This window comes from Pinus tabuliformis, chromosome 4_1 (genome assembly GCF_031772625.1).
Source record: "Pinus tabuliformis cultivar Carrire ecotype Pingquan chromosome 4_1, CPIR1, whole genome shotgun sequence".
In the NCBI taxonomy this organism is placed as follows: domain Eukaryota; kingdom Viridiplantae; phylum Streptophyta; class Pinopsida; order Pinales; family Pinaceae; genus Pinus; species Pinus tabuliformis.
In genome coordinates this window covers 274,132,693-274,158,936 of record NC_142303.1, presented here as the reverse complement: position 1 = coordinate 274,158,936, position 26,244 = coordinate 274,132,693, and the positions used below count along the sequence as shown (strand labels likewise).

General features: G+C 38.4%; 1 pseudogene; it reads right to left on the bottom strand.

Moving 5' to 3' along the window:
- Positions 1–22,868: 22,868 nt before the first annotated feature.
- Positions 22,869–23,581, bottom strand: LOC149175318 (uncharacterized; annotated as a pseudogene).
- Positions 23,582–26,244: the final 2,663 nt, after the last annotated feature.

The following is a 26,244-nucleotide window of genomic DNA, read 5'->3' as shown; positions in this document are numbered from 1 at the left end:
GAATAGAATATTTTCTTGTTTGAGTACTTAATTAACTCACAATTCCTCTTATCATCCTCAATACAATGGGAAAACTGAGATTGTGAATAAGTGTCTAGAAGGTTATATTTGTTGCTTTGCATTTGATAAATAAACACAATGGGTCAAATGGTTTCCCTTAACATAATGGTGGTGCAACATCTACTTCCATAATTCATAAAAAATGTCCTCATTTAAAGGAAATTTATCAATATCATCCTCCATCTATCACATCAACCTTGAAAGGGAAAGAAAATGTTCAAGTAGTGGAGAACCACATAGAGCATCAACAAGTTATTCTCAAATTATTGAAGAACAACTAGGCTATAACACAAAATAGGATGAACCAACAAGTAGATAACCATCATAGTGAAAGGGAATTTGAAGTGGGGATTATATATTTCTAAGGCTATGGTCCAGGTGGATATTGGTGGCCACCCACCTATTCCACTAATACCTCCAGTCGGTTTCAATTGTTTCCTTATTTATTTCAGCATTTACTATTTTTAGCAGTGTTTCGAGTCCTAAACTTCTGAAGCTATTTTGACCCCCTAAACGACGTTTTTTTGAGGTCTGTTGCAAGCCCATAGCCATAGGCAAGGGCCTACAAAAAAACCCACAGTACTTGGAGAGACCTTTCCAACAAGGTAACGTACGTGCCAAACATAGATAATATGTCCAAGTTATGTCTCCAGGAAGTTGGCTGCCCAACTAACCCCAACGAGGCCCATAAACTCTTGGCGTTTCACCTCCTGGGGTTAGGGTTTTGGTTTTTTAGGGTTTTATCATGTTTTCAATAATAAATAGGCCCTTGAGCCTCATTGTAACATAGTTCAAAGGCATGTAGCTGCCACATCTCTTCTTAGAGATAAGCTACCATTGCCTGAGCTAGTCTTATTTCCATTATGTTTGTAAGCATATTTTAGTATTTCATATTAATTAAATGAAGTGTTATTTCTACTGCACCTTTGTATTTATGGTTATATCTGTAATATGTCATGTTCCTATTTAAATTCAGATCAGTGGTATTAGAGTGATCTGCTCTTTCTCTTTTTTTCTTTGCATGTCCCCAATGAGGTCGGGATATAAGAAGTTAGGGCTTAAACTGGTCGAACCTTTGCAAGACCAGCCTCACAAATCCTAACGACCTCCCATGGTGTAAGAAAAGAAAGACAATGCGGCAGGAGATCCTATCAAAATCTTGCTCAAAGAAGCCCTTGAGCGATAAAGGAACACGATGAAGGATGACTTTGCTTAGATCCTTCAGCGACTACCCAGGGGTGATGCATCTACTTCCAGCAACTACTCTAGAAGTGCCACACCCTTTAAGGTACAAGTTAACTTTGAAATTCCCATATTTGAGGTTCAGATAGATTTGAATGTTGTAGATAAATGGTTAATATGCTAGAAGGATATTTTTCTGTTCATGATTTTCCAGCTGGGAAAAGATTAATTTTTCTCTTCTCAAAGCCGCCCTCACATCAATGATTGGTGGGAAACCTACTGCGAGCAAAAGGGTGAAAGTATGCCCTCACTATTTTCGGCCACACTCACTTGGTATTCATTCTGGGATGCCATCAAGGAGAAGTACTACCCTGTCAGGAGCTATGAGGATAAATACATAAAGTGGACCACACTGTGACAAGGAAGGGACCAAGAAGTGCTAGAGTTTACCAATTTTTTCATACCCTTCACATGAAGTTGGGTATCAAGGATTCTGAGAAACATTTGGTGCTCAATTACCGTGACTGCCTACACATGTACATCCAGGATGAGATGGAGTTCCTAGACATCTCCTCGCTTGGCACGACATACTGATACGATGTCAAGATTGAGCAGAAGCTTAAACAGAAAAAGAAATACTTTTGATCTGCGAAATTGAAGCAAGGGAAAGGAGCCCCCAAACCGTAGAGCAAAGGGAAAATCCAAGGCAGGGCGATCGAGGATAACCCATTGAAGCCGTAAGCAAAGAATAACACCACGAAGACAAAGAAGGACACGGCAAAGTGGTGTGAGTTCCATAAGATCTCCACTCACAACACAAGTGAGTGTCATGCCAAGCAATCACTAGTGGCGAAGTTGAAGGCTTCTGAGTTAGACGCATGTTTCAACTATGAGTCAGAACCCAAAAAGGGGAATGACAAAGGGAAGTAGATCATTGATGTGGAGCCTAGTGCTACTGTGGCCACCACCAAGATCTAGAAGATTGATCTTGAAGATCCAGAAGAGGGGGAGCGCCTATTTTACTCACAAATGTGGGTGAAGGGTTCTCAGCTGCAGTTCATTTTCGACAACAGGAGCCAAAAGAACCTCATTTCAACAAAGGTTGTGAAGTGGCTAGGCTTACCGAATGCATCACATACACATTCATACACCATCAGGTGGCTTCATCGAGGATGAGATGTCTGCATCAACCAACAGTGTCGCCTTCCCTACAACATCAAGTCCTTCACGGATGAGGTACTGTGTGATGTTGCTCCTCTTGAAGTTTGTGATGTATTGTTAGCACAACCATACTTATGGAAGCGAAATGTTGTATATGATTCTAGACCTCACTTTATTATTATTTCTTTGGGTACTAAGTTATATAGGATACCAAAGTTAGCCCCACCTACCGCCATCCCTTTGATTTCTGCTAAGAAATGCAGTGAGGTCATCTCCCAAGCTGGTAAATTTGTTTTCTTTTTGATTCACTCTCAAAGTAAGGGGAAGGTCGTAGCCACGTCCATGGCCCCTGGGAAGAGTTCCTCCATGCAGTAGAAGCAGGTGGATGCAGTCATGGAAGAATATAGGGACATCCTCTCCTCACCCACAGGGGTACCCCTGCATTGTTAGGTCAAACATTCAATCGTTCTGACTCTTGGAGCACCTCTGCCTAAAAGGTCGATATATTGCCACTCCATTATGGAAAATGAAGAGATAAAGCAACAAATCCAGGATTTGCTGCAAAAAGGGCACATCCAACCAATTTCCTTGCCTTGTGGGAACTCGATTGTACTAGTACAGACAAAGGACGGAACTTGGAGGCTCTGCATTGATTATCGGGCATTAAACAAAATCATTGTCAGGAACAGGTATCCAATCCCACAAATGGATGACCTGCTGGACCAAATCAAGGGGGCCAAGTATTTTAGCAAGATCAATTTGAAGTATAGTTATCACTAGGTTCCAATAGAGCCCACAGATGTATGGAAGACTACCTTTAAATCCAAGGAAGGCCTTTTTGAATGGTTGGTTATACCCTTCGGGTTGACAAATTCCCCCGCTACTTTTATGAGGCTAATGGATGACATCTTTCATCCCTTCACCAACTCGTTCGTGGTGGTTTATCTGGATGACATCCTCATCTTCAGCAAGAGTTGGGAAGAACACTTGCAACACATTCGGCAGGTCCTTCAAACCCTTCAGCAGCACAAACTGTGTGCCAACTTGGAGAAATGCACCTTTGGCATGAGCTAGGTCCAATACTTGGGGTACATCATAGATGAGCATGGCATGCATATGGAACCGACCATTATCCAAGTCATTCGGGATTGGCCAGCCCCGACCACTCTAACGGAGCTTCACAACTTTTTGGGCCTTCCAAATTTTTATCAGAGGTTTGGTTTGGATTCTCCCATATCACTTGGCCTTTGAGTCATATTACTAAGGGTCGGGCAAAAGTAAATTTTTCTTGGTCTAAGTCCCAACAGAAGGCATTCGTTGAGTTGAAGCGTCGCCTCTGCTTTGCATTGGTACTCACACTGCCAGACCTACAACAACCATTTGAAATCAAGATAGACGCCTTAGACTATGCTATTGGTGCAGTCCTCACCCAACACAAGCATCCAATGGCCTATCATAGTGAGCCACTTTCTGATACAATTCGGAAGTACCTCACCTATGATAAAAAAATGTATTCCATCGTGCAGACTTGCTGATAGTGGAAGCACTGCATTCTGGGGAAGGAGATGGTCATCCACACCGATCATCGACCTCTTCAGTTTATACAGACACAGGGGAAATTGCAGAACGATCACCTTCAGAAGTGGTCTACATATCTATAACCATTCCACTTGAACATTAAATAGAAAAAGGGCATCACCAATCATGTTGCAGACTGCCTCAACCGACCCCCAGTTGCAACACTAACTACTGTTCTCAACTCTTGTGGTCACGAAACCTCTAGATGGCCACAACTATACAAAAATGATCCAGAGTTCACCTCCACATACCAAATGCTAGTAGATGGGAAGCAAGTTCCTGATTTCCACTTCTAGGATGCATTATTATGCTACTTGGGCCACATTTGTTTTCCTTCAAGAGAGCGTGTCAAACTGATTTGGGAGGTGCACTACAATCAGATTGCGAGACATTTTAGGGTGGAGAAAATTGTGGTTGTGCTACAAAAGTACTTCTATTGGCCTAAACTCTGACTAGATGTTGCGAAATGTATCAGATCCTACACTGCTTGCACCATCACCAAGCCATCCATCAAGAAGCAAGTCCTGTGCACTCCTCTTCCTACTCCCAGCCAGCCGTCGGAATCCATCTCCATGGACTATATGTCTGGCATCCCTTCTAAAAAACAGGGTAATAATTGTGTATTTGTGGTCATGGATATATTTTCTAAGATGACTATATTGGCATCCTGCAAGAAGAGTATCACAACAGAGGACACTGCCAAAATCTTCTTTGAACGAGTATGGGTACATTTTGGGATCCCGCATACCATTATATCATATCGGGATAGCAGGTTCCTGAGCACATTTTGGTCAAGCCTTTGGACACTATTGGAAACCAAGCTCACCAAGTCGAATGCCTTTCATCCCCAGACTGATGGCCATACAGAGGTTGTCAACAGGATGATAGTGCACATACTTTGCATGTACAACTCCAAGCATCCTTTAACCTGGGATGAGAGTCTTCCATATGTGCAACACAGTTATAATATAACTCTCCATAGCTCGATTGGTCGCAGTTCCTTTCAAGTGTGTCTAGGATTTCAACCGTTGTGTCTGATTGATGTTGCCATGCCTCAGGCGACTACATAGACATAATCCACACATGTATCATCTGAGGCAGATAAAGCGACTAGATTTATTGAACACATCCAACACATCCGAAAACAGGTTCACAACATCATGGAGAAGTCAAATTCCAGTACAAGCAACAACATGATCAACATCGGGTGCCACACAAGTTTCAGTGGGCGACAAAGTTTGGTTACATTTGTAGAAAGAACGCCTTACTGGAGCCCATCGGAATCTTAAACCACTCTGATATGGTCCTTACACCATTAAAAATGTTGTGGGAGACAATTCTTTTGAGCTTAACATTCCCCCATTCCTTGGTCTACACCCAATGTTCAATGTGGACCACCTTCAACCATACTTCCCAACGTTACTGGACACATGAGACATTGTAGAACGACTCACACCAATAGAGATAAATCCAAGTTGCATGGAACATGCCACAACTAATCAGATTATGGACACATAGGTCAAGAACACTCACCAACAAAATATTTAACTATATTAGGTTGTCAAAGCTGGCCAACTCCTGCACCAAGGCAAGTGGCTCACCAGGGACTAGGTTCATCAGAAATTTCCTCACCTCATGGAGGCTCTACACGCAATGGGGACTGTTGGTTCTTAAGGGGGGGAGGAATGATCCAGGTGGATATTAGTGGCCACCCACCTATTCCACCTAGTCCTCCAGTTAGTTTCAATTGTTTCCTTGTTTATTTCAGCATTTACTATTTTTAGCAGTTTTTCGGGTCCTGAACTTCCGAAGCAGTTTTGACCCCCTAAACGGAGTTTTTTTGAGGTCCACTGCAAGCCCGTCAACCTAGAAAAGGGCCTGGGTCAAAACCTTTAGTACTTGGAGAGACCTTTCCAACAAGGTATCATATGCGTCAAATGAAGATAATATGACCAAGTTACATCCCTGAGAAGTTGGCTGCCCAACTAACCCCAACGGGGCCCATAAACGCTTGGTGTTTCATCTCTTTGGGTTAGGGTTTTGGTTGTTTAGGGTTTTCTCATGTTTTTCAATAATAAATAGGCCCTTGAGCCTCATTGTAACACAGTTCAGAGGCATGTAGCCACCACATCTCTTCTTAGATATAAGCTACCATCGCCTGAGCTAGTCTTATTTCCATTATGTTTGTAGTCATATTTCAATATTTCATATTAATGAAATGAAGTGTTATTTCTGCTTCATCTCTGTATTTATGGTTATATATGTAATTTGTTACATTCCTATTAAAATTCAGATCAGGCTACAACCAGACAAATAAGTATCCCTCAAGCAACATAAGAAGGACAATAAATTAGTACCAAGTACTATGGTTCCTATAAGGTGTTGTAAATAATTAGAATTATGGTATATAATTTGGAGTTATCTCCATCTTCATGTGTACATCTAGTCTTCCACATTTCTTGCTTAAAAAGGGTAATTAGCGACAATATCATTGTTCAAATTATATTACCAAATATTAATGAAGAAGGAAAAAATGATATTAGAATTCAAAACAATCACTGAAACAAGGATTAAATAACTACAAAATTGAGAAATTATTTAGTACCTCATAAAATGGAAGAATCTACTAGTAGAAGATGCAACATGGAAAGAGTAGTTATTCATGTAGAAACATATGTAGCTCATCAAGTGTTGAGGGAAACACTTATTTTAAGGGGAGGGACATGTTAAGCCCTAGAGAAAGCCCCATGTTAAGCATAAATCTCAATTGAAACCCTAGAAATTGAGTTATTACATTTGTATTTTTATTTTAATGTCGTTAGCTAGACCTTTTAATTGTAATTGTACCATTTTTCTCTCTCTCACACACACCAAGGAGACCTAATTTTATAATCATCTCATGTTGTACATTTGTTCTATTATATAAAGAGATTGCCCCTTCAAGTAGGCTTCACATTCATTCATTTCTTTCATTCCCAAGGCATGGAATTACTTCTCTCTCACTACTCATTCAATTGTTGGTGTTTAATGTGTAACATTGGGGTCATGAACCATGAATTTATTTGGGAAGTGAAGTGTGTATACTTATGGTGTAACCATCTTCAAAAGGAAATATGTTTGAAACAATATATATGCTTGCAATTGAAAATAATTTGAACTGAAATACTAGTTTTAATAAAGATAAATACTTAAGCAAAATGCACTTGTTCTTTAACAAAATAAGGTCATAATTAGAAATGAGTATTCTTTAATTCAAATTAGCAAATAAAATTCTATTTCAACCTAGTTATGAATTAGGGTTTATATTTCTATGCAATTTCAAAATGGCAAGTTGAAATAAAGAAATAAAATACTAGAAAGAAAGGGTTTTTCTTTCTCTAACTAATTACCTTTCTCCTTAAACTAAAATGCCTCTTATGAAAAAATCATCGAAGGCTAAAAACAAAGTGAAGAGCGAAACAAAAAGCAAAGGAAATATTTTCAAATATAAAGAATACAATTAGGGACAAATGCTAAAACAAAATTAAAGCTTTTCTTTTTCCAACTCTTCTTTGATTTAAAATAAAATTCAAGTAAGTACTACTACAGGCAAAGGCTCTAAAAAAGTATGATTAATAATGGAGGTGCAATGCAATAAAGAATAATAAATCAAAAGATATTGGCGATGCTAAGGGTTATTCTCTACCTATAGTGTTTCTATTAAACTATCTTGCAGTACAACACCATCCACCTATCATCCTAGGAGGACCTTATAGCGAGATTGTTTAAACTAGGAGATAATATGAAAATAAAAAATAAAATTGAATGCTAAGGCCAATGAAAAAATATGGCCAATAAGTGTACTGGAACACTACAGGAAATTGGCCAAAAATGTCATTCTAATGGTGCAAAAAATTGGGTAGAATGTATGCTAAGACAATGCAAAAGAGAGGACCAAAAGTTATGCTAGACTAGTGTAGAAAAATGGTCAAATATTGCATTGTAACTAAAAGTGAGAGGTGAAGTTTCCAGGCTAAAACTAAGATGGAAACAATGGTTTCTAACCACATAACCTACCTAAAATAGTAAAAGATTGAAATAGAAAAAACAACTTCAAGTTTAAATAGTATTAATGTAAGTTAACGAGGCTAACAATCATGCCCATATTTGGGGAAGAAAATCTAGATGAACTTCTCAATGGAATCACCAATTTGTTGATGGATTTTCGTCACAAGGGTGAGCAAAAACAATTTAACTTGATTCTCGTGAATCAAGTGATATACAAGTGGCTAATGCACCTATAACTAAAACCTTGGATATGTTCACATATATTAAACTCTTTTCCATGTAAGAAATGAAATCAAAATGCATAAAAATGTTATATCTTACCATGATCAAGGAAATAAAGAATGTGAGACATTTCATTAACCCAATAGAGTGGAAAAGTAAACAATGGTTGCTAAAGAAGATTGATGAAGGCAAACTAGTTCGAAAGGCCCTCCTTTTTATGGGTCCTTCACTTCATTGGCATGCTCTAACTCCAACCTTTATTAACAATGTAGGAAAAGAAACTATAATTGGAGTCCAGAGAAGAAAAATAAACATAACCTTGTATAAGTGGATTGATATGGATAAACAACCTCAAAGACTTTATTTATTGTTGTATGGTGCAAATCCCTCTCAACATTATCTTCTCTATAGTAATCAAAGATGATTACACCAATGATTAAAAAACAATTAAAATTTGACAAGATCCATAAATAACTAACATTCCATCATAATAACTTAAATACACTAAATAAATTAAAAATTAATTAGTATTAAAAGTTAATTAAAACACATTTATTTTATTGAGTTATGAAATTACCATATAATCTCAACTTAAATGTCTCTCAAATATTAAACTATCAAAACACCCAAAAATATATATAACACCAACGAACATGAAACATCAATGGTATTGTTCAATGATGCAAAAATTTCTTATCTCAAATTAAAAAAATTAATACAAATAAAAAAATTATAAATAAAACATTAACAAAATATTTTATTTGTTTATATATAAATTTTCCACACTTCTAACCCATGGCCAACTTATTATTAATTCAATTAAAAAAAACTCAATTTATACAACTATCCATCTAACATATTCACTCTTGACTTATTACGAGACATTATTTTATAATATTGTGCAACTCATTATTACTATGAAATTAAGAAATAACATTTAATATGTTGTTTTGAATGTGACTTATACCAAGAACAATATTTAATTTGTCTTTCTTTTTTTTGCTAATGCAAGAGTCAGACCTTCTATTTCATTAATCATTAAATAAATTACATAAAATATAACATTTCTCGAAAAGTTGTGGATTAAGGAGAGAACCCAACATTAATTGTAAACGGGCCAAAGGCATATACCTCGACCCCTACAACCAAACCTCACTACTCTCTTAAGCAAATACTTTGGAAACTGGCTAGCAAGAATCTAGAATCGGACCCGAAGAGGAACATATGTGTCAAACTATAAGGATTTCATATCTACATAACTCACTAACCCGTGAATCTATAGAATGCATAATAATCCGCTTCCCGCCAAGAACAATATGCTTCCCGCCATTTTCCTGACGTGCAACTTTAATCTCAACGGTCGAACCTCCTCGTCCGATCCCACAGCTATGGCTAATATCGTTGTGCTTAGAAGCATGACGTTTATCCATGAGGACCCACTAACATGCTCGATCAATCCCATCCGTAGATATGCCTTGCAAGATCCGACGGTTGAGGATCATATCGCATCGATCTACATCACTAAACTGTCAGGCCAGACAGTAACTCCATAAGGCAAAAATGATTCGTGTGTTCTATTCCATCAGGTAGGTCTTCATTATATACATGAGGGAGAGACTGTTCAGTTCATCTCCCGATGACTGTTCATATTTCTTATTTATCTATTTACATAAATTCACCCAATCACAAGGATTAGGTGTCAACATTCCCCCCTTAATCTGAAGGGATGTTGGTGAGTCCAAGCATCATTCTGAATCGTTCAAGCTTTTCTCTTCCAAGCGCTTTGGTAAAGATGTCTGCAATTTTCTCATTTGTGGAACAATGACAGAGATGGATTGTTTTGGCCTCAACATGATGTCGAATCAGATGATATTTAGTATTGATGTGCTTCGTTTGATCATGGAACTTTGGGTTCTTGTCCAACTTTATTGTAGAGGTATTGTCAATCATGAGTGGAGTTGATTGTACTTGTTTTACCTGCAAATCTTCAAGAATTTTCCTGAGCCACACAATTTCTTTTGTTGCTTCAGCTGCTGCCATGTATTCTGCTTCTATTGTGGAATTTGTTGGAACTAATTGTTTGCATGATCTCCAAGAGACAGCTCCTGATGCAAGACTCATAGCATATCCTGAAGTTGATACCCCAGTTTCTTTGTCTCCGTTGAAGTCTGAATCAGGGTATCCAATCAAGCTGAAGTCGTCCACCTGTGTATACTGGATTCCAAAGTCTTGAGTTCCCTTCAAGTACCTTAGAACTCTTTTTGTAGCAGACCAATGTCCCTCACAAGGCTTTTGCATAAACTCGGAGAGGATTCCAACAACAAACGAAATGTCTGGTCTGGTAGTAGTTAGGTAGTTGAGACTTCCTACAAGCTGTCTATACTTTGTTGCATCCTCAAATTCTTTTCCTTCAATAGATGTGAGCTTTAAGTTTTGTTCCATTGGAGTAGTAAGAGGATTGCACTTTGTCATGCCAAACATGTTCAACAGATCTCCAATGTATTTCTTTTGAGAAAGAAATATGGACTTCGGATGTTGGGTTACTTCAATTCCAAGATAGTAATGAACATAGCCCAAATCAGTCATTTCAAAACTTTTCCCCAATTCCTTCTTTATGGATGCAATGTAGCTTTCATTGTTCCCTGTCATCAAAAGATCATCTACATATACCACAAGATATACAACTGTTTTCCCCAACTTTCTTGACAAATAAAGTTGCATCATCAAGATCATAATGTTTGAAATTGAGTTTTAGAAGATGCTCAGTTAGTTTTTCATACCAGGCTTGCGGTGCTTGTTTGAGGCCATACAAGGACTTCACCAATTTTCATACTTTATGTTCATGTCCTTTCACAGCAAATCCTTCAGGCCGGGACATAAAAACATTCTCTTTTAGATCTCCATTTAAGAAAGCAGTTTTTACATCCATTTGGTGGACTTTCCAACCATTCTGAGCTACTAGTGCAAAGAGTGTCCGGATGGTAGCCCATTTCGCTGTGGGGGAAAAAGTCTCTTCATAATCGACCCCTTCCTTCTGTGCAAAACCTTTTGCCACAAGCCTACCTTTGTGCTTGTCAAGTGAGCCATCAGCTTTATACTTGTTCTTGTAGACCCACTTGCAGCCAATTGGTTTGGTTCCTAATGGAGGATCAACCAGCTTCCAAGTGTTGTTCTTTATGAGGGCATCATACTCCTTTTGCATTGCTTCTTTCCATTCATCATGAGAAGCAGCTTCTTTGAAGAAATTTGGTTCAAAATTTGTAGACAAGTTAAATTCACAATCATAAGAAACATCCATATCAATAGGTGAATTAGAGTCATCCACATCACCTCCATTTTGCCGGTTTGAATTTCTAGTTCCTGTCTTTCCAAATTCATCAGGATGAACACTTTCAAGTGTCTTTGTCAGCCACTTTGGGGGGCCTTTTTTAGATGGTCCAGGTTGCTCCGTTGATTGAGTTGGGACTAAATCAAGATTGAGTCTCCCAATTCTATCAATCACATCACTTAAAGCATCATCCGTTGTTGGAGTTTCATGCGGGGGAGAGTGTTCTTCAGAAGAAGATTCCACATGTTGATCTAGTATAGGAACCCCCCTTCAAGATGTGGAATTTGATTATCAAATTCTTGAAATGATTTTTCCTTTGCGAAACTATCCAAGCGATCAAGTTTCCGCTCAACAACATTGTCAGTTTTGGATGATTCAAGAAAAATTACATCTCTAGATACAACAAACTTCTTATTTACTTCATCATAGAGGCGGTATGCTTTTGAGGTGTTTGAATACCCCAGAAAGATACACTTACGACTTCTAGCACCAAGTTTGTTTCTATGTACCTTTGGTATCAAGGCATACCAGGTGGAACCAAAGACCCTGAGATGTTTTACGGAAGGAACATATCCATACCACATTTCATATGGGGTCTTGTTTCTTATAGCATTAGATGGACATCTATTCTTTATATATGTAGCACATAGAACAACATCGGCCCAAAACATTATCTTTACATTTTTGAAGAAAAGCATGGATCGTACCATATTTAAGATTGTCCTATTCATTCTTTCAGCTACACCATTCTGTTGGGGATTATAAGGCACAGTGGTTTGATGTTTGATCCCATGTTGGTGAAGATAGTTTTCAAATTCATTTGATGTGTATTATTTTCCATTATCAGTGAGAATAGACCCAATATGAGATTGTGCATCATTTTCAATCCATTTATGAAAATTCTTGAATGTTTGAAAAGAATCAGATTTGTTCTTCAATAAATAAACCCAACACATTCTAGTGTAGTCATCAATAAATGTCACGATATATTTATTTCCATTTGCAAAAGGAGCAGGCATTGGACCACATAAATTTGAATGAATGAGTTCAAGTTTTCTATGTGCTCTTGAATGTGAATAATGAAAAGACTGTTTGCTATGCTTTCCTAGAATGCAAGCATCACATTGCTTAAGTTTCCTAGGAATTTTAGGCAAACCAGCAACACCATTTTTCTTCAACAAGCGGAGACTGTCATAGTTCAAATGTCCAAATCTAGCATGCCATAATAAACTTGATGGAAGTGTACTTCTTCATGATGAGAATTGTATGAGAAATGTTGTGCACGAGCAGAGTTTCCTTGCAGCTTGAGAAGCCTTTCTTCTTCTATTCCCCTCATGACAAGTGAGTGGTCAGATGCTTTTCTCACCTCAATCTTGCCATCAAACATATGAATGGAGTGACCTTGCTGGCGGATGTGAACCAAGGACAACAAGTTTCTCTTCAGCTGTGGGAGATATAGAACATGATGCAGAAGAAAGTTTGGAAGACCAGGCAGTTTAAGCCTGATTGTGCCAAGCCATGATGGATTGATTTTTGATTGGCCTGCAAAGTATACTGCTCCATCAACATTGTCAGTGAAATCTTCAAAAAAATCTTTTCTATGAGTCATGTGGCAGGTTGCTCCTGAATCAAGCAACCAATCATTTTTCCAGGAAGCAAGTGAAGCAATAAATAAATCTTCATTTACTCCAATGTTACATTGTGCCACAACATAGTGAGCAGATTCAGGTGCTTTACCTTTGTCTGTATCATCAGTTTTACCTTTCTGTTGGTTTCTTTTTTGCTCAATTTTGTCCCATGGTAGCTTGCATGTAGAGGCATCATGTGATCCATTTCTTTTGCAGCGTATGCAGTGAAAATTTTGCCTTTTCTCCTTGAGAATGTCTGCCCCTCCTGGCTTTGAAATATCTTCCTCTTCCTCTTCGACCACCTCTTCCTCTTGTAGAATCTTGAGCAGGATGCTTTTCTTTATGAGCAAGGCACACAGCCTCTTCAGAAGATTCAGGGGTTGTCTTCTTTCCAAAAGCTTTCTCTCTTTCAGCAAACTTTTTCACAAGAGAGTCAAAGGTTATATCTTTGAGATTTCCATTTGCTTGCAATGACTCAAGATAATTAGAGTAAGTAGGATAAAGTGCCTTGAGAAAAGCGATAAGAGGAATATCCAATTCAACCTTAGTGGATTTGATATCATGTATTATAGAATTTACTTTAGATGCAAGAACAAGAGGATCATTATTTTGCAGTTCAAGAGTGAAGAGTTTAATCATGAGTTAAACAACTTCAAGTGCAGAATGTGAGTCATAGAGTTCTTTCAACTTTTGTAAGGCTTCAAAGGCAGTTGAATATGATGAAATATGGCGACTCACCTCTTCATTTACAGATGCTGCGATTAATGCATAAGCTTTGCTATTCTTGTTTTCCCAAATGATGAGCTCTCTGTCTGAGGTAGGCTGCATTGGTTCATTGTCTCCGTCTCCAACAAACACTCCTTTCCACAACTCATTGAAAATGAGGGTGTGTTTTATCATCCGGGACCATTCAGGATAGTTCTCCTTGCCAGTGAGAACTATTACCACCATGGATATGATTGAATGCATTCTATAAAAAAAATATTTCTGCTGATAGAAAAATACTTCTGCCAATATACAGTAAATTGTACTCAAAAGGGCATTCTCAAAATATTTCAAATCTCTTCCTTATATACCCATATGGACGCCAATACCATGCAGTCAGCGTACCAAAAATAAGGGGCTCAATACAATTCCATGTGTTAAACAGAGTTAAGAGTACAAATTTTACATGTCCAAAAGTCTTCATCGTATATACCAAAAAACTTTAAAGTATATGCCAACGATAATGATATCATCTCAAACACAAAAAACAGATGAATTTTATGTGTTTAGATTAGCAAAACCCTGAAATAAATCTCAGTTCGCTACCCTAAGAAAATGCACTACTTTGCATCTTTAAAAATGATGGAGAAAAGTGGCTCTCTCACTCACATATATACCATCCAAAAACTTTCGAATATCCTTCTTCTTCACGTGACATTTCTGATTAATCAAGGCAACAGATTGAGATACAAGTTCAATATCATTTCCAGGTCAGTCTATTCACTAAATCATCACCCGGAAATTGGTCTCTTATCATTTTCCTGAACTGGAGGAAGCTCACCACCAATTCCAAAATGCAGGCATCCAGATCGACAACAAGACTGTTGTTGGGCTGCAATTTATCCCTTAAGGCACTGCACTCCTCCACAACCAAAGGAGTTTCGACCTTGAATTCCTTCAACTCACCTTGGTTGGTCTTTAGCGTTGCAGTTGTTGTTGGTCAGCAACGTTCTGTCAGTCCAGCGTTAAAAAATATCAGAGCAGTGACAAACATGAAACAACGTTTATATGAATCGGTGATAAACAGAACGCCCTTCAACTCTTTCAGTATTTTTTGGAACATGACACTGCAATAGCAATATGACTGCAAAGTGATGGTTTGATAATGAATAGGACACTGCGTATCTACACCATGGAAAGCACTACCTGAGAGATTGCTACATCGAAGGCAGCATCGACTTCATATTTGGAGATGCAACGACATTGTTAGAACACTGCCACATTCACTGCAAGTCTACAGGGTTTGTCACCGCATAGGGCCGTATATCTCAGGATGTTCCAATAGCTTATGTGTTTCTCAGGTATGATCACAGTGTGGCTTGATTCCTTCGGCAACAGACCGGACTTATGGAGGAGAGTTACAGCGGCAGCCACTATGGTGGCAGCATGACAGCTGTGTAAACTGTGATTATGGCAGAAAACGTTTATGGACAGTCTAGAGAGCCAGAGAGCACAAGTAGTGTCAGGCTCTGAATTATATGGGCAGCTAATTGTATGGAGGAGCAACGCTTCTATATGGAGAGCAGACTAGGGAGTTACAAGGGACATAAGAGCTAAAAAAAGGAGGAGCTGGCTCTGATACCATGTCAGGCCAGGCAGTAACTCCATAAGGCAAAAATGATTCATGTGTTCTATTCCATCAGGTAGGTCTTCATTATATACATGAGGGAGAGACTGTTCAGTTCATCTCCCGATGACTATTCATATTTCTTATTTATCTATTTACATAAATTCACCCAATCAAAAGGATTAGGTGTCAACACAAACAATAGCGTGTGATGAAGCCGGTATTCCATTCAACCCCACCGCCACGTGGAGCTCGCTGAATAGAATCACTCCCAAATTGGAAAAACCACTTCCCGCTTGCAAGGCATGCGATCACCGAAAAACCGCTCTTGACGTGGTATTGCGAACAAAGAAGAAAAATTCCTGGTTTCGAGGCCGCCGAGAGTTCCTAGTTTCCGTCCTTTCACTGCATCTGCTCTACCTAAACCAATGTGAGCTAAAGCACCCGCCATCCTACCTTTCATCCAAAAAACAAAATCGCCCGCACTATTACCTCTAGGAACTGCTATGAAAGTAAAAACTTGAGTTGCGAAGGTTGACCATTGCTTGCAACCCGCTAAAGACCCGACTGTGAGCAGACCGCTAAACATAAAGCTGCTGAGTCATTTGAACCCCGCCTCCATGGCTCTGTTCTGAAACACCATCTTATCTTCATCTGCTTGGTCGTGACACTTCGCTTTTAATCTATTCTGAGGGAGCTCTTGCCAGTTCATCACAACCCTATTTTCTGTGCAGATCACTCCTTGATTGGCTAGAATATCCGCCAATTTATTGGCTGATCATCGCACATGTTTAAAGCTGACGTTCTCATGCTCTGGAGGTGACTGTGAATCCGTTGAAAGACTTGGATTAGCCTCCAATTTCTTGAGGCTTTTTCCAGCTTCGTACCCTAGCTGATTCTTTTGACTGAGTTAATGATTAACTCAGAATCCACTTTAGTAATCACATTTTGGCAGTTATCCTAAACCAAGAAATCTAGACATTGCTCCATTGCCATTAATTCCACCATATTGTTGGTGGATCTTCCTAAATGGCAATAGAAGATGAAAATAATACTTCCATTTTCATCCCTTAACACCCCTCCATGACCGATCGTGCCTGGATTTCCTTTTGAAGCACCATCGATGTTGAATTTCAGAAAACCCTCAGGGGGAGGATGCCAAAAATCTAGCTTAGGATCCAAAATTAAAACCTTCCTGTTCAGACCTTGAGGAATAAGTCCCTGCAACCCTAGCTAACTGAGAATTCTCAATTCTATTACAGTAGGTGGATTCTTAGGGAGATTTCGAACTATAGTGCCAACCGTTTCCTGAAGCTGTTTTAAGATCTGATCATAAAGGCAATGGGAAGGCTTCTTTACATTCTTGAAAATTCTATTGTTCCTTTCTTTCTAGACATTCCAAATAATGAAGCTTGGTGTTAGGGCCCAAGCTGAGCCAAGAACTTCATTATCTAAAAAGTTTCTTCTCCAGTTGTTTAGGGTGTTGATAATGCTCCCTTTGTCTCTATCAGATTGTTGGAAGATGGTGGTAAAAGAATCCCACAACCTGGAGGTAAAAATGCAATTGTTGAGAAGGTGCTCCATTGTTTCCTCTTGAGCTTCACAGAGCTGGCATCTAGAAGGCCCCAAGACACCCTTCTTCCGAATGTTATCCCAGGTCAAAATTTTCCTATCCAGAACCAACCACATGAAGAGCTTAATTTTCATCCAACCTTGATGCCTCCATAGGTTTTGCCAAATCCTATTTGGAGCCTAGGAATCTAATTCTTGTAGTATGAGTTTTGCTTCCTTAAGAATAAAGGTACCTTCATTGTTGTTGCCCCATCTCAGCTGGTCATGCCCCCCTAACACTAAAATTTTCCCTTGTTCTAACACTTTCATCAGTGTCTCAGCTTTAGGTTTCAGGGGGTTGTCATCTCTGAAATCAAAGTTCCTCCAGGTTCTCCATTTTCCTATACTATTGTTTTGATTCCAAAAATATTTTACCTTGGATAGCCCTTTAGTATCTACCTCTAACTTGAGGTCCTCGAAGTCCTCTTTTAACATAATAGGTTCTTACTGCCATTTGTCCTCCCAGAATAAAGCTAAGTCTCCCTCTTTGATTTCCCAGAAGCTGTTTTCTTGCATTAAGCCCCTGTTATCCCAGGCCTTATTCCAAATGTGTGATCCCTTTATATTTCCATCCATCCTTATGTGATCATTATTTTTCCATGAGCTAGCATATTTTTCTTTCCACATGATAGCCCACTGAGCCTCTGGTTCTTTTACCTAGTGCCACCATAATTTTGCCCCTAAAACCTTGCTTAGAATCTCAGGATCATCCAATCCAAGACCCCCATGGTTTTTAGGTTTGCAGATTTTTTCCCAGGCTACCAAGGCCCATTTCTTCCTTTCTTCCCCCTTGCCCCAAAGAAAGTCTCTTTGTATGTTTCTAAATTGATGCAAGGCTCCTTTAGGTGTTGGCAGAGCTGATAGCATAAAGACTGGGATTGATTGAAGTACAACCTTTGTAAGCACCAACCTACCATCCCAGTTTAAGGATCTCATAGTCCATTTCCTGGTTTTATCTTGAAATTTATTAATCACCAGATCCCAGATGCTCTTGTGTAATGGTTTAGCAATTAGAGGAACTCCTAAATATTTTGAGGGGAGAGATTCTCTTTGAAAGCCCAGAATTCTAGAGATGTTCATTTGAATAGCAATATTAGTATTGAAGAAAAAAATCTTAGATTTGGAGAGGTTAACTTCCATACTTGAAGCCATGGCAAAGTCACTTAGCATTGTTTTATACGTAAGAGCTTCTTTGATTGTGGGGATTCCCTGCAGCATGGTATCATCAACAAATTGTTGATGAGTCAAGGCCTATCCATTGTCAGAGAATTGGAGACCTTTGATCTTGCCAACTTCTTTTGCATTCTTGATAGACCGACCTAGTCCTTCATCATGAGGATGAAGATAAAGGGAGAGAGTGGGTCACCCTGCCTGAGGCCTCTAGAAGGAATAAAAGTCTCCAAGGGAGAACCATTGACCAGAATAGAAAATTTGGAAGAAGTAACCAGAGCCAGGATCCATCTCACCCAGTTGTGATCAAACCCAAAAGCTATTAGAACTTTCTTGATATAGGTCCAATTCAGCTTATCATAAGCTTTGGCTATGTCCAATTGCATGATCATTCCAGCCTTTCTCTTGCTGGTCAGAGAATGCACCACCTCATGTGCTTGAATGATGTTGTTGAGAATTTTCCTTCCTTCCACATATCCAAATTGTTCCACTGAAACTAGGGTAGGGAGGAGAGGTTTGAGTCTATTGGCTACAACTTTTGATATTATCTTGTAAACCACATTACACAAAGCTATTGGTCTGAACCTATCAGGGGTTTGAGCACACTCCTGTTTAGGGATTAGGGCGATGAAAGAGGTATTCAACGCCTTCAAAATAGTTCTATTCATCCTGGAATCTTCAACTACATTTAAAATATCTTGTTTGACAATATTCTAGCAAGCTTTAAAGAAATCTACATTGAAACCATCCGAGCCTGGCGCCTTACCATTCTGCATTTCTTTGAGGACCTCACTAACCTCCTCTTCAGTCACTGGCCTATTAAGGTTGAAATTGTCCTCTCTAGACACCAGTCTAGGTATATGTCTAGTGAAGTCCTTGATGGAGTGTTCTCTATCATAACATGTTTCCTTTGCTATGCTTCGAAAGTGCTGAACTAGGACTACCTCTATTTCTTCATGAGAATTGAGAAGATTTCCTCCTCCTTCCTTGATCAAGGAAATCCTCTTATGAGCTTTATTCGCCATAGTGGATTTGTGGAAAAATCTGGTGTTACGTTCTCCTTATTTTAGCCCTTGAACTCTAGATTTTTGTCTCCAAAATATTTCCTCTTGTTTGCATAAATTCTCCCAGTCTTGATGATATTTGGTGATTTGATCACTTCTGACTTTATCAAATCCATCCTTGATAAGGGCTTGGTTGAGTTCCTGCATTTTACCTTCAACAGATTTTTTCTCCTAAAAAATATTGCCATATTCATTCTTGTTCCAATCTTTGAGCCGGAGCTTGATGTGTTTTAGTCTTTTCTGAAGAAGGAACATTCTAGTACCCTGAATGTTCAAATCTTCTGACCACGATTTGGCAATGTTGCTGATGAAATCTGGGTGGGAAAGCCAGATATTCTCAAATCGAAAAGGTTTGTTCCTTGGGGTACCAATACCCTGAATCTCCAGTTGGACCAGCCAATGATCTGAGCCTCCAAAGGGGAGAATTCTTGCTACCATTTCCTTGTCATTGAGCATAAGGTCCTCTGAGATTATGAATCTGTCTAATTTTGAGGCCACTTGAGACTCTCCTCCTCTTTTATTGTTCCAAGTAAAGATACCATTATTCGTTACAATGTCCACTAGCTTCATCTTATCTACAAAAGTTTGAAATGCCGAAGAGTCTTTACCTAGAACTCTGGTTCCCCCTTTTTTCTCTGAAAGTGATTTGATCACGTTGAAATCACCCCCCAAGATCCATGGTATTCCTGCATATTTGCCTCTAAGATTCTCCAGAGAATTTAGAAACCTAAGTTTATCATCCATTCTTTGAGGGCCATACACATTCATTACCAGGTAGGTTTCCTTATCTCCCACAGGTTGAATGACCACAGATAAATAATCCCTAGATGCCTCAGCATCTATTATGCCAATTTTTTGGGGGTTCCAAAGAGTGAGTATTCCTCCTGTTGTATTCTCTGCTTTGACTTCCAGAAACTCAAATCGATTGAGCCATTTACTATGGATTTCTTTTATTTTTTGAATGGAACACTTGGTTTCCTGGATGAAGATCACATCCAGAGCTACTTGTTTCATTCTATTACTTAGTAATCTTTGTTTTCTTTTACTACCTAGACCCCTGATATTCCAAGAAGTGAACTTCATAATTAAAGATTTGTAAAGGAGTAACTGGATAGGTCTTTCATCTTACCTGAATCTATCATTAGCTTTCCACATTCCATCAATAGCTCATTCTACTTTTTTCTGCCTCTTTTTTTCCTGGGTTTCTGGGTGCTAATCTTGCTGTGGTTTTCATAGTTTTCACTCCTTCGCTGCCTTGCCTTTCATTGTTTCTTTGCCTCTCTAGCCCTTTGGTCTGGGTTTTCCATATAAATAGCTGCTGAACTCTATTGAACTCCTCTGGAGGTAACGAGTCTATCCCTTCTCTGGTTCCTTGATTCAAGAAACCTTCCAGATCTAGGTTCTCTTTCTCAAGAATCTCCTGTAGTTCATGGTCCTCTATTTCCATCTCACTCTGGGTCATTTCATGGTCCATCTCCAGTTCTGCATCACTCATCATAGTTTCTTTCTGTTTATTATTATCTTGTGTTTTTTCACTGTCTTCTTCTTTCCCCTCCTCCACTGGACTACCTCCTTTTGTTTGATATGCTTTTGTTATACCTTCATCCTCTTCGAGAACTTGGAACCTATTCTAACTAGCTTGTTGTCCTTCTAATTTTTGTGTCTTTGGCCCTCTTTTGCCTCCTTTTCCTTTATGGGCCACTTTATGGAAGCTTTCGGTATCCTTCATTGTGTTAGATTTGCTCTTATTCTCCGTTTTACTAAAAGAGCAGTCTCTGAATAGGTGCCCATGCTCGTGGCATTTGCGACATCTGAATGGAATATGTTCATAATCTACTGTTTGCACCCATTCTTCATCAAATACTTCCAAGATAACCTCATCCAGTAGAGCTCCAGAGAGATCCATCTCCACACATATTCTAGCAAAGGAAGTATACTTCCCCCTTCTAGTAGCCTCAGAAGCTTTGACAAAACGTCCTAACTTATTTCCTATGGCGGATAAGGATTCTGTTTTCCAGTAATCAAGAGGCAGAGAGTAGAGTCTTACCCAAACTGGGACTGAAGTAAAAGTCTCTCCCTCTGGAACAAAATTCATGATCCATGGTCACATATAGAGGCCTGCTACAACATAAAAGTAGGGCCCTCCTTCAAACACTCTGTCCTTATCTTCAATATTAGCAAATACCATAGTGAAGAAACCCTTAGACCCAAGATGTAGGTCAATGCTTCCTTTTGGTTTCCAGTGGTATTTAATCCACGTTTGTAAAGATTTTTCAGTGGGCCATAAACCCATGAATTTACAAATGATTGCATATGTCTGCATGTGGTCCCTGTGCGCTTGCAGAGCAGGATCATTTAAAATGACTCTTGGTGTAACCGTAGCTTTGGGTTTACATGGTCCCATTTGTGCTTTGTCTTTTGTTCCCTGTTCCTTGTCTTCTTCCTCATTTTCCTTAGTACTATTATGCTCCCTTGATTTAGTGCCATCTTGTTCCTCTTCGCTGTTTCTTTTCCTTCCTTCTGAAGGGTCTCTATCATTTTCCATTGGTTTTTTGCCCCTGCTGGCCACGGCCTGCTTGTAGGAGGGAGTGGAGCTCCCTCCTTTGTGACCTTCCATGGAGAACAACCTCTGTAACAGTCTGTAACCCTAGTTATTCGTCTTGCGCTCTCCTTCCAATATCTATATTTAATTTGACTTTCATTCTAACCTACACTTTTTAATTTCAAATTAATAAATTAATTTAAATCGTAATTATGTTGATAGACATTTCTCTGCAGGGTTGGGGTGGGCAGGCACTATTCACCTAGTCAATCGGGGAGGCTCATTTTTGTCTGCCTTTCTCCAATGAAAATCTTACATGTGACACATGGAAACCTGACACATGGAGCCTCGTGATGACTGCTGATTTGTTTCATCATGCTTAATCAACCCGACAAGGCCAAAGCTCCCATACGGGCATTGAATTCCTCGTCGAGCATAACTTTGTTGGGCTTAATGTCCTAGTGGATGACTCTCTGATCCCATTCTTCATGAAGGTACAACAATGTTGAATCCATCCCCCATAAGATCCTGTGTCTCTAGGCCCAATTCAGATGGGGCTAATTCTAATTATGATGCTTATCCCCTGGCCGCATGAAGATGAGCTTGTCGAGGTTCTTGTTGGGCATATAGTCATAGATGAGCAATAGCTCGTCGTGTTCGTGGCACCAACCCTGTAATTTTGCCAGGTTCTTGTGTTGAAAGTGTATTATGGTGTTGATCTCCTAGATGTATTCTCATTCTCCCTGTCTCGACCCAACAAAGATTCTCTTCATAGTGACTAGTGTCACTGCATGTCTATCAAACCATAGCCAAATTAGACATCAAATTTACCCAAAAATGAATTGTCCATACTGAAGTGTAAATATGAAAAACAACCATATTATTTATCTATACTTGGACAAGTGAAATAGAGAACAATACTGCAATTTCTTCCTTCCTCCACCTATGTACTAGTTCCTCCAACTCCACCTAACGTAGAATGATTGTGACTAGGGAAAGTAGTGTGCTGAGTAGAATGCCTGCCCTTATCGTTCTCTGTCACCTTGGAGCCCTGTGATTGATCATGTTCTTTTCGAACCTCTACGTCTACATACAGTGGAGTATTGCACATGTAGTCAGGCAATGCACATTTCAATTAAAGAACATGAAAAAAAAAACAAGAAAATACCAAGCAAGAAAAAAAATGAATATGGATTGTCGATCTTCCTTACAAGTGTTAGCATAGGGCTCAACCTCTACTCCCTCAGAAATGGTTTGACCAAACTTGATATGCTCACTGTATCTTTTCCCGAAACCCTTATCCGATGATCGTGTCAAATACCCATCCCCAAAAGAATCTGCCATGTTATCTGTGAAACAACATCAACATTAATCCATTGAGACCCCAATTTGAAAGAAGAAATGTCGGTTGGAATACCCATAACCCTAACCAAATCAATCCAAGAAAAATACATACGTGTCTCGTTTTCATCCCAGCCTCGACGTCAAGTTCTTTTGAGTGTCCCTTGCCGACTCTGCATTGGAGGGCTCCTCTTGCCTTGCTTGGACTGAACAAACTATGTTGTAGGATACATGAGTGAGAGTATGAGCACTAATCAATGCAACTCATTCTGGTAAGAAACTAAATGGGTTGGAAGAATTAATAAAAAAATTCATTGTCGAAGCTCGTAGCCCTAGAGCTTGCATGACTAACTGAGAATATCAATGCAAGTGACATCTATATATGAATTCTCATAGTCGATTCTTATTGGAAAAGAACAAGGGTGGGATATAAATTGTTTCGCTTGGGCCATTCACCTGCACCATATGTTCAAGTTTCAAAGGTTGTGAGGAGATTTGGCAAGTTAGAGATGATATGTGTCATCGTATGGAAAAATAAGGGAACATGTTTCAACTGGCATGGAATGTATGGCACTCGGATGAGTCAAATCCCCTCATTGTCGGCGTTAATGCCCGATGAAAGCAACAAGAACAATACCATTTTGATGTTTCACATGAATCTCTTTATTTTTTTCTCTTTTCATATATATTTCATTTTATTTCAGACATATCAGACAACAAAATGTCAATAACATTTAATGTTGATTAAAATTTAAAACCGTAGATTTGAATGGGACGTGTATCCCAATGTGCTTGATTATTGCCTTCCACATTTCCCACTCCCCTTATTGGCATTACTTTGCACCTTTCGGTGCAATTGCTAGTTTATATCCTATTTAGTTGGGATTTATTTTCAAGTCCCACCAATTTGAAGAAGTCCACTAGCATTATTACCTATGTATCGCCCAACCGAATTCAAATGAAATGATCATTAACTTTTAAAGCTGTTAACCATTGAAATGTTAATGCCAAATAAATTGGAGATGTCATTTATACAACAATCAATATTCTATATAAATAATAAAAACAAGTGTAATATGCAACATTGCTTCTTAGTACCTGCCTATTATGTGTAATTGATAACAAAACTTATTGTAACTAGGATAAAAATAATACTACTACTATGCAAAAAAATGTCTATATTTATAGTGATTTTTTAGCCTATTTTTTAAAAATATATTTCTATTTTTTGACATCTAACATAGGTACTATCTGGGATTTTTTAAATGAGAGTAACTTTCATGTTTGAGCATGGTTTGTGATATACTTGAGACACAAATTTAACATATAGTTTTCGAAGATACATTGAACAAATCCTATGTTATACGACACCTAACATATTATAGTAATTAGGAGTTATAATGACACCAACTTCCATGAGGAAGCATGGTTTATGGTATGTTTGAGATACCAAGTTATAGTTCTGGTGATCATATGAGCACATAGAAATAATCATTTCTCTTAGTGATATCCAAAAATGATCAATGTAAAAAAAGTTATGTTGTGATTTTTAACACTTCTAAATTATCGAAAAATAATTTAAAATTGAAAAATTATATTTATTATTACTTTTTATTGAAATTATAATTTATTTAATTAACATTTGCTTATTTTTTAAAAAATAATGATTTTACTAACATTTTAAAATAAAGCATAGACTTGTATTATGGTTAATTGTTAATTATAATATAAATATTATTACAATTAAAATATGACACACTCTAATTATTTTATGGTTTTTTTTTTTAATTGAAATTTCACAATATAATTTTTGGTGAGAATGTAGCTTTTTATTGTTTAAATTGTATTTTTGACGTGTCTAGAAAACTCCTAGAACATTGAAATTGTGCAAACTACACCACTCAAACTTATATTTCCAACCAATTTATTCTAGATTTCATACAAAAATGATGAAAAATATACCTTAAAATACTAAAATATAAAACAATAAACTATATTAAAACAATGTAAAATTAATAATAAACATTGAAATTGTAACAAAAAGATTTTTAATTTGAATATCTTGTTAATAAATGTTATACATTTAATATAAGATATTATATTATATTATATTGGATAGGATATTATATTGTATTTCTAAAAAGATTTGTAAGCTTAGCTGTACCTTTCATTCATTCATCTATAAAGCATGCAGGTTACAAATATATGGTTCGTTCAGTGGCCTCAACTTGCCCAGTGGGAAACTAGGTCTGTTGGCCACCAAATCGCATTATAAGCCACCCAAAACATAAATAGTTTGTCTTTTTAGCCAAGCGTTATAAGGTTGATAGCCAGGAAACCAACTAATAAACATCATACTGAAATCATAAATGCTACTCGACACAAACAACAGAAAATAAGCTAAAATTAATAATCATCGCTTCGACCCATTACTCATCTGATGATTCCACCAGATCATGATCTTTAACACTTGATCCTAGTAATTCAGATTGCGACAGGCATGGGATATGTCGCTCGATGTGGCCAAGATAGGCATTCTAGTTCTGCAACTGACATTGGATAAGCTAGAGCTCATTTTGAATGTCTTGTAGACTCGGCTCGACCTCACTGTGCGTCGTTGTGATGGTGGTCACAACTATTTCTTTGGACACTATGCACTTCATTAACCAGTAAAGATGAATGAATTTTCTAAACATGGTGAGACGATCGCGCATGTACCCAATATCCATGATTAGTTCCCCCCAGTCTTCAACTGGTGGTTCAAGCTCAGCTTCTGAATTCAACTTCACTTCCCATTTCATAATAAATTGTTCCACCTGCACCGAGGTCCCTTCGTAGTAAGCTTTGACTGTGGCCTGAAGATTCTCAGAATTTATTTTTTTAACCCATCTCTTGCGCAGTCCCTTGTCACGTAGTCTCTTGCCGCACAATCCTGTGTCGTGTAGTCCCCTACCTTGTTGTCCCCTTCCACGCAGTTG